The following is a 9,873-nucleotide window of genomic DNA, read 5'->3' on the forward strand; positions in this document are numbered from 1 at the left end:
CATATGCAGCTGGCTTATTCATAAATCTCCTCCTTTAATAAAACCCCTCAAAAGTTTATTTGGACTTGGTGTCTCTATGTAAACCTGGCGGAACGGTACTTTATAACAGTTATGCCTCCTGTAGGAGGTGGGGTGGGGTGGGAAAGCAGGCTGTCTTCTGCAGTCTCAATAGGAACAGTCTTTGGGAAAACTCATTTCCAAACAGGAGAACTCAGGATTTAGAAGTCAGGTGACCTCCTTGGAAAACCAGTAGCAGTTGAATTTTTGCTAAGCAAGAGATGAATAAAGAATATTTGACAAAAGATTGGGCAAACCTAGTGTCATGGTAAACTATTTAATTGGTTATAATTAAGTTCTAGGTGGGTTTGTTAGGTAGTTCATAATGTAAAATGAAAGCAATTAGGAGTCAATCGAATAAGCAAAGATACTCAAAGCAAGCTAAATAATTCACTCACGGTTAAGATGAGTCGCTGGCTAAGTCTAGGTTCTCGTTTCGGTGGGGCCCCAAACGAACTTGCTTGAAGAGGCAGAGTGCTTCGCTGCAGTTGCCAAATGGTCGTGGTGGGTGATGTAGAGTCTGCATTGGAGTCTCAGGAGACAGACTGGATCTTTACCCCAGTTACTTATATATATATTTGGCCACTCATCTTAACATAGGGGTACACACTTGGGGAAATTCCACTCATAATCACAGTTCAGCACATATGTTATGTCAGGGTTACATGCTTGGGGGAATTTCAATCTCAATCACAGTTTTGCATACATAGTTATTTTGGGAAGTCACACATGAGTATAGCTAATCATATTAATCTACTCATCAATTTTGACACTCTAAGCCAGTGGTCCTCAAAATGTGCCCCAGGATGCACTGGTGCACCCTAGAAGATTTCCAGGTGTGCCCTATGGTATTCCAGAGAAATATGCGCTTGTTGGGGACCAAAAAACCAACAGGGTTTTGGGAGTTTAGATTTTTGGGGGACAGAGGTGTGGGGAATTGGCTATAAACTGACAGTCTGCCCAACCCCCCACCTCACTTGCCTGATTAGGTTGCAAAAGGCTGTTAGGCTGTGGTGCTGGATTGTTTACACTACCCCTCATGTTCCCGGGAAAGACTGGAGACAAGTTTTTTCTATCCTTTGTTTGGTGTAAAGTTAAGGTGTTATGTATGGTGGGGGTTTTCTGCACTTGGTAAAATTCTTGGGTTGCCTTGGAAACATAATCAAAGATCTCATTGATTTGCTAATGACCCATTTTGCCCTATAAATAAAGCAAGATGTGGTTTTTGGGTGGGTTTTGTTCTTGCCAGCAGCAATTACAGGGCCCTTCCAACCCTGTATTTTCTTAGTTCCACACCGTTCCCACTCGGGACCTGGAATTACTAGCTGTGCCTAGATATAAAAATAAATATAGTTACTCTATTATACCATTTCATTATGGAAATACCACTCTTTTTGCTAACACATCATCATTATATTTATTATTAACAATACAGGCTACATGTTTCATTATATATATAATTGTTAGATAAATACACCCAAATAAAATGAACAGATTTCTCAAAAAGAAGAATCTAATTTTGTAAGTGAGCAAAAGTTAAGTGTAAATAAAATAGAACTTGAAAGCTAACGGGCAGAATTTAATTTATAGCATTTTCCATCACTTAACACTGAACAATACGATTGGATTAGAAACCCATTCATGGAAGCTTCAAGTGATTTTGGTTTAACAATAATAGAAGAAGAACTGGCAGCTATATCCACTGATCTTGGATTGATGATTAAATATAAGAAATTGTCTCTTGAAGCCTTTTGGATTTCTCTAAAAGAAGAATATGTGGCAATATCTAAAAAAACTTTGAACATTTTACTACAATTTTCAACATCCTATTTATGTGAATTAGGATTTTATACCCTCAACACAATTAAGAGTATAAAGAGAGGAATTCTTTAATATATTGTTGAGGAAATGAGAGGTTGCCTTTCAAATATATGCTCAAACATTGAAGAAATCGCTAGGACACGTCAGGCTCATGTTTCTCATAAACACAAGAATGAAAAAACTTAATATATTCATGCTGGGACCTGCCAAATTTACTAAATCTTACCAAGAATGTATCTATATATATAAAAAGATAACTTTTTTGTCATTTAAAAATTTTTTTAACCCCTCTTTTTTATGAATTCTAAAAAGCATAACTCAGAAAGTGTAATTTAATGTCAGAATAAATTTAATTTTGTGGTATTTATTTTGTTTAATTACCATAAAAGCATGCTTGGACTTTATATTTTTTCTTTAATATTTGACTTATTATAACATATTTCTCATAAATTTTTATATAGTGCGCCTACAATTATTTGTAGGATTTTAAATGCACCCCGACTTCAAAAAAGTTTGAGAACCACTGCTCTAAGCCTTGGCACACATTTCAAACATAGGGAGTTATCAGAAAAGGGAGTAATTCTGAGAGGTTCTAAATTAGATTACAGTAGCTGGAAAGTGAGACAAAGAGACGAAATTGTTAGTCTGTTAACAGTTACTAACCAGTTAACAAGACTGCTTACATTCCTATTTTGCCTGTTAGAACTTCACATTAACTTCCAGGTGGTGCTTGACCTGTGGTGGTGCAGTGGATAAAGCGTTGACCTAGAATACTGAGGTCTCTGGTTCAAAACCCTTGGCTTGTCTGGTCAGGGCACACATAGGAGTTGATGCTTCCTGCTCCCCACTCCCCTAAAATAAGTAAATAAAACTTTATAAAAAACAAACAAACAAAAATAAACTTCCAGGTGGCTACTTCCACAGATTATTTTAGCAAAGTACCATCCAACTTCAGGAGCAACCACTTCCCCTCGCCCAATCACACCCCTGGTTTAGCCGAGGGCTTTCCTGAGGGTGAGGGGAGGAGTAGTGGGGGAACGTCAACTCATATTGGTTGCTTCTCATATGTGCCTGACCCGGCAAGCCTGGGTTTGTTTTTATTTTTTATTTTTATTTTTTTATTTTTATTTATTTATTTTTTTGTATTTTTCTGAAGCTGGAAACAGGGAGAGACAGTCAGACAGACTCCCGCATGCTCCGGACTGGGATCCACCCGGCACGCCCACCAGGGGCGCCGCTCTGCCCACCAGGGGGCGATGCTCTGCCCCTCCGGGGCATCGCTCTGCCGCGACCAGAGCCACTCTAGCGCCTGGGGCAGAGGCTAAGGAGCCATCCCCAGCGCCCAGGCCATCTTTGCTCCAATGGAGCCTTGGCTGCGGGAGGGGAAGAGAGAGACAGAGAGAAAGGGGGGGGGGGGTGGAGAAGCAAATGGGCGCTTCTCCTATGTGCCCTGGCCGGGGATCAAACCCGGGACTTCTGCACGCCCGGCCGACGCTCTACCGCTGAGCCAACCGGCCAGGGCCAAGCCTGGGGTTTTGAACCGGCAATCTCAGCATTCCAGGTCAACGGTTTATCCACTGTGCCACCAGAAGGTCAGGCAAGGAAATTATGGATTTTTTAGTTTAACATGATGAAAAAATTAGCTGTGACAGTTGTAGGTTTTAAGCAGAATTTTTCTTTGGACAGTAATATTCAGGAGCAATTAAAGAAAGAATAAAACCTTGTAAATGTAGGAAGACCTTAAAAAAAAGCTGAAATTCCTAAAGAAGTCCCCTTTTTGGTGAAAAAGGTGGCCGGGCTAGGAGTTGCAAAAACCTGGTACACTTTCCCATAATGTTAAATTATTTTAGGAAGTTGTGTGCGCAGGTGAAAAATTGTGAGGACAACTCTCTATGTGTAATTAAAATTTGATGAAGCATGCTATCCCCCAGATAAGATTTTAATTTTTAATGAAATTTGTTTCTAACACTCTCAAGAACCTTCCTTGTCCAAGAAAGAGGTTGGTTCCTTAGGGTTTAAGATTCACTGAAGGCGCCAGCTGCCCACCTCCCTAGGAATTTTAACCAATACAAGCTGCAGAATTGTTAACACCCTGGATGCAAAGTAATGGAATTGTTAGTGCTCTATATAGGTTTTAATACTACTTACCCCAAAAGCCCGTGATTGTGCAGAGCTTGAGGATTTTTTTTTTTTTTTTTTTTTTTTTTGTATTTTTCTGAAGCTGGAAACCGGGAGAGACAGTCAGACAGACTCCCGCATGCGCCCGACTGGGATCCACCCGGCACACCCACCAGGGGTGATGCTCTGCCCCTCCGGGGCGTGGCTCTGGTGCCTGGGGCAGAGGCCAAGGAGCCATCCCCAGCGCCCGGGCCATCTTTGCTCCAATGGAGCCTTGGCTGCGGGAGGGGAAGAGAGAGACAGAGAGGAAGGAGAAGGGGAGGGGTGGAGAAGCAAATGGGCGCTTCTCCTATGTGCCCTGGCCGGGAATCGAACCCGGGTCCCCCGCACGCCAGGCCGACGCTCTATCGCTGAGCCAACCGGCCAGGGCCGAGGATTTTTTTAGGACCATTTACTTGGAATTATTTCACTAATTTAAGCCCCTCTGCCCATCCCCCTGGTAAGAATATCTCTGTTTTCTTTTAGTCGGTTAGGCACACAGACCTCAGGAGCCTTTGTGCTCCAGGGAAGGAATGGAGGGACGCAGAAGAAGGGTTAGGACCCTGGGAGAAGAATGCAGACAGCAGCAGGTTGGAGGTGGTGCTGGGTGCGGGCAGGCCGGAAACCCACCATGCGGTCTGAGCCTCTTGCTCATGGACACTCTTCTTGCTGCCCTCTCCTTTGTGACCCTGTGTATCCTCCACCCCCACACTCCAACCTGGGGCAACTCGACAGCGGTTTGGGACCCATCTTCTGAGTCAAATGCCCTAAGGAAGGAAAGGTCGCCTCAAGAAGAGGACTTGCTATCAAAGGATGAGAGTTAAGGGAAATTTAGTCTTTCTTACCATTTGTTCTCTCATCCATTTCTCAAACGCTGTGGCTGCAAGAGCTCCTTAAAACTCTTGAAAATTGTCTTTGTGGACTTCCTTTGCAACCTGGACCCAGCAGAATGGCTCCTGCAAAGAAGGGTGGTGAGCCTGACCTGTGGTGGTACAGTGAATGGGGCATTGACCTGGAATGGTGAGGTTGTTGATTCAAAACACTGGGCTTGCCTTGTCAAGGCACATATGGGAGTTGATATGCTTCTCTCTCTCTCTCTCTCTCTCTGTCTGTCTCCTCTCTCCTCTCTCTCTAAAAATGAATAAAAAAATAAAAAGAAGGGCTGCTTTGCCAACAAGGGGTAGAGAATACACCATCAGCATTCACAAGCACATCCATGGAGTGGGTTTCAAGAATGTGCCCATCCAGCACTCAAAGAGATCTGGAAATCTGCCATGAAGGAGGTGAGAACTCTAGATGTGCACCATAACACTAGGCTCAACAAAGCTGTCTGAGCCACAGTACTAAGGAATGCCTCATACCATATCCGAGAATCCTTGTCCAGAAAACATAAGGAGGATGAAGATTCACCAAACAAGCTTTATTTATTTTTAATTTTTTTGTGACAGAGACATAGAGAGACACAGAGAAGGACAGATAGGGACAGACAGACAGGAAGGGATGAGAAGCATCAATTCTTCATTGCAGCACCTTAGCTGTTCATTGATTGCTTTCTCATATGTGCCTTGACCCGGGGGCTACAGCAGACCGAGTGACCCTTTGCTCAAGCCAGCAACCTCGGGCTCCAGCTGGTGAGCCTTGCTCAGATCAGATGAGCTCGCACTCAAGCTGGCAACCTCAGGGCTTTGAACCTGGGTCTTCCACATTCCAGTCCCATCCCAGTCCAATGCTCTATCCACTGTTCCACCGCTGGGTCAGGCCCACCAAACAAGCTTTATAGGTGATTACTTAGGTACCTGTGACCACTTTAAAAAAATCTACAAACAGATAATGTTGATGAGAACTAACTGATCCTTAAATAAAGTTATAAAACTGCAAAAAAAAAAAAAAAAAAAAAAAAAGAAAGAAAGAAAAAATTCTCTTTGTGGCTATATCCATCAATATTTATTATATTAGATTATAAGACAAAATAATTTAAATACACTAATACAGAAGAACACATTCCATTAGCCTTCAGAGTAGTCATGAAATCAATCTTAATTGTTTCCTTAGAAAACTCCACTGTGGCCTGACCAGGTGGTGGCACAGTGGATAAAGTGTTGGACTGGGATGTGGAGGACCCAAGTTCAAGACTCCGAGGTCGCCAGTGGGCTCCTCTGGTTTGAGCAAGGCTCACCAGCTTGAGCCCAAGGTCTCTGTCTTGAGCAAGGGGTCACTCGGTCTGCTGTAGCCCCCGGCCAAGGCACATATGAAATCAATCAATGAACAACTAAGGAGCTGCAACAAAAAATTGATGTTTCTCATCTTTCTCCCTTCCTGTCTGTCTGTCCCTATCTGTCCCTCTCTGACTCTCTCTGTCTCTGCCACAAAAAGAAAAAGAAAACTCGACGGTGAGTGAGAATGAATAAGAGCAAATAAAGTCAATGTTATTATCAAAATAGTTTTAACCTTGCCAATTCCTGTAAAAACTTTTTAGAACCACTGCTCAAAAAAAAAAAAAAAAAAAAAAAAAAAAAGTTAGAAACAGGGCTTTTCATACTTGAACAATTTAGATGAGAGCCCTGGGGTACCCAGATCAGGGTCTAGTCTGCTGGTGCAATCTAGACAGTAACCTGTAGAATTTACAAGGAGTCTGCTGGAATGTTGTCCTTATCACTCCTCTCTGGTATTTGCCCTTATTCTGGAAAGGATTTCTTTATAAAAAAGAACAGATCATACCAAGTAAATAAATATCAAATGCTGAGAAGGATAAACATTAATTTGAAGGAAAAAATTTCCTGAAAAGGTATCAGAATATCAATAGAAATTTCACAAGCTAAGAACTACTTTGAAGAGTATAGCCGTTAAAATAGGAGAGCACCTTGCCCTGGCCGGTTGGCTCAGTGGTAGAGCATCGGCCTGGCATGCAGGAGTCCCTGGTTCGATTCCCGGCCAGGGCACACAGGAGAGGTGCCCATCTGCTTCTCCACCCCTCCCCCTCTCCTTCCTCTCTGTCTCTCTCTTCCCCTCCTGCAGCCAACGCTCCATTGGAGCAAAGTTGGCCCGGGCGCTGAGGATGGCTCTATGGCCTCTGCCTCAGGCGCTAGAATGGCTCTGGTTGCAGCAGAGCAATGCCCCAGATGGGCAGAGCATCGCCCCCTGGTGGGTATGCCAGGTGAATCCCGGTCGGGTGCATGCGGGAGTCTGACTGCCTCCTTGTTTCCAACTTCAGAAAAGAAAAAAAAAAGGAGAGTACCTCAAGGCCCTGGCTGGATTACTCAGTTGTTGGAGCATCATCCCTATATTTCAATGCTGTGGGTTTGATCCAAGATTGCAGGTTTGACCCCTGGTCAGGGCACATACAAGAATCAACCAATGACTGCATAAATAAGTGGAACAACAAATCAATGTCTCTCTTTTTAAAATCAGGAAATATAAAAAAAAATTAAATAGGAGAGAAACTCTGATGAAGTGGAAAAATTCTTGTTTTGGTATAAACTAAGAAGAAAGTGTAAGGAAATCTGTAGAAACATTTTTTCAAAATTTTATTTTTAATTTTTTACAGGGGCAGAGAGTCAGATGACAGGAACGGAGAGAGATGAGAAACATCACTCATCAGTTTTTCGTTGCAACACCTTAGTTGTTCATTGATTGCTTTCTCATATGTGCCATGACCGCGGGCCTTCAGCAGACTAACACCCTGCTCGAGCCAGTGACCTTGGGTCCATGCTAATGAGCTTTTTTTTTGCTCAAGCCAGATGATCCCGCACTCAACCTGGCAACCCCGGGGTCTCGAACCTGGGTTCTTCCATATCCCAGTCCGACGCTCTATCCACTGCGCCACCTCCTGGTCAGGCAGCATTTTAAGTTCATAGAAAAAAATGCATAAAAATTCTGTAAAGCTTTTAGAGATAAGATAGCTCTTAATGAAACAAAGCTACTTGAAGAGAAAGTTAAGTGTGTGCTCCCCATCAGTGACAGAAGGGCAAGCTGGAATGAGTCAAACATCAAGCTCAGAAAAACCTGACTGTACATCAGAGGTCTCCAAAAGAGAGGAAAGAATCTTGTGATTATAAAAGTGATGATGCTAAAGTTTTGAATAATTGTTTTGAGCAGATCAGTTCTGAAACTGAGGGAAAAAGTAATAGGAAAGAAATTGTATTTTCTGAATTAGACAAGGGAGAACCAGTAGATCACCCTGGTGAGAAAGAGGAAGAGAAGACGGTGCTATCTATTACTGTGTAATAAACAACTTTAAAATTTAGTGGCTTACACAGAGGTAGATTTAACAGCAGGCGCACTGGGTGTACGCCCTCGGCCTCGACTTCTGAAGGGCCCCACAAAACCTCAACTTTACTCTTTTCTCTAATGACAGGGGGCTCGATATTTTCTTCTGCAGCAGTGGCTTCAACCGACCTTAATCTGCCTCTGGGTTTATAGCAGTAGTGATTTATTTATTTATTTCATGATAGGCTGAGTGACAGTTTATCTGCTGGTTTTTGCAGAGCTCACTCTTCTAGCTGCTTTCAGCTGCATTCAGTTATAAGGTAACGGTTGGGCTGCAATATCAAGGTGGCCTCACTCAAATGTCTAGCAGTTGGTACTGGCTGTCCATTGAGATCCTTAGGTCTTTTATCTGTGACCTCCTATTCTCAGGGCATCATCATAAGAGGGTGAGAGCAGAAGCTGCAGTGTCAATTAAGACCTGTCGGCTTTTGAATCACATCTCTTTTGCCACATTCTGTTTATAAAAGCAAGTCATGCCTGACCAGTGGTGGCACAGTGGATAGAGCATCAACCTGGGACGCTTAGGTCCTTGGTTTAAAATTCTGAGGTTGCTGCCTTGAGCACAGGCTCTCTAGCTTGAACACAAGGTTGAGCATGGGATCATCGACATGACCCCAGGGTTGCTGGCTTGTGTAAGGGTCATTTGCTCTGCTATATCCCCCTGGTCAAGGCACATATGAGAAAGCAGTCAATGAACAACTAAAGAGCCACAACTATGGGTTGATGCTTCTCATTCCTCTCCCTTCCTGTCTGTCTGTCTGTCTGCCTCTTTCTCTCTCTCAAACAAAACAGAACACCCACAGATATAATGGTATCTAAACTGATTGAATAGATATTTGGCTTACACAGGAGGTTTGGGTCACTTCAAAGTCTACTCCCATACCCTTGACCACCATATTGTTTTGGGGCATTGTGATTCCTTTAGTAGAAAAGATTGAAAAGCTTGATAATGATGAGAAATTAATAAAGTATTTCATTTGGGTGGACTCAACCTGATTTTTACTTTAGGAGGACAATTTTGGCTTGCAGTACAGAAGATAAATTGGAGGGAGAAAGGGTGGGTAGAGAATGCATTGGAAGTAGGGAAATCATTAGATGAATATTATAGTAATCCAGGTGAGAGGTAAATTGACCTGAACTTCAGAACACAGGACACAGAGAGGAAGAGGCACAAAGGTTTCTACTTTTATTAATACAAAATACTATATTCACTATGACTCCCCCCACACTTCTTTTTTAGAGAGAGGAGACAGGAAGGGAGGAAGATGAGAAGCATCAACTAGTAGTTGCTGCACTTTTACTTGTTCATTGATTGTTCCTCATATGTACCTTGACTGGGGGCTCAAGCTCAGTCAGTGACTCCTTGCTCAAGCCAGTGACCTTTGACTCAAGCCAGTAACCTTACGGTTCAAATCAGCAACTTTGGGCTTCAAGCCAGTGACCTTTGACCTTTAGGCTCAAGCCAGTGACCATGGGATTATTTATTTATTTAGTTATTCATTTATTTATGTGACAGAGAAAGAGAGGGACAGACAGGGACACTTGGACAGGAAGGGAGAGAGATTAGAAGCA

The sequence above is a fragment of the Saccopteryx leptura genome, chromosome 2 (assembly GCF_036850995.1).
Source record: "Saccopteryx leptura isolate mSacLep1 chromosome 2, mSacLep1_pri_phased_curated, whole genome shotgun sequence".
Lineage (NCBI taxonomy): Eukaryota > Metazoa > Chordata > Mammalia > Chiroptera > Emballonuridae > Saccopteryx > Saccopteryx leptura.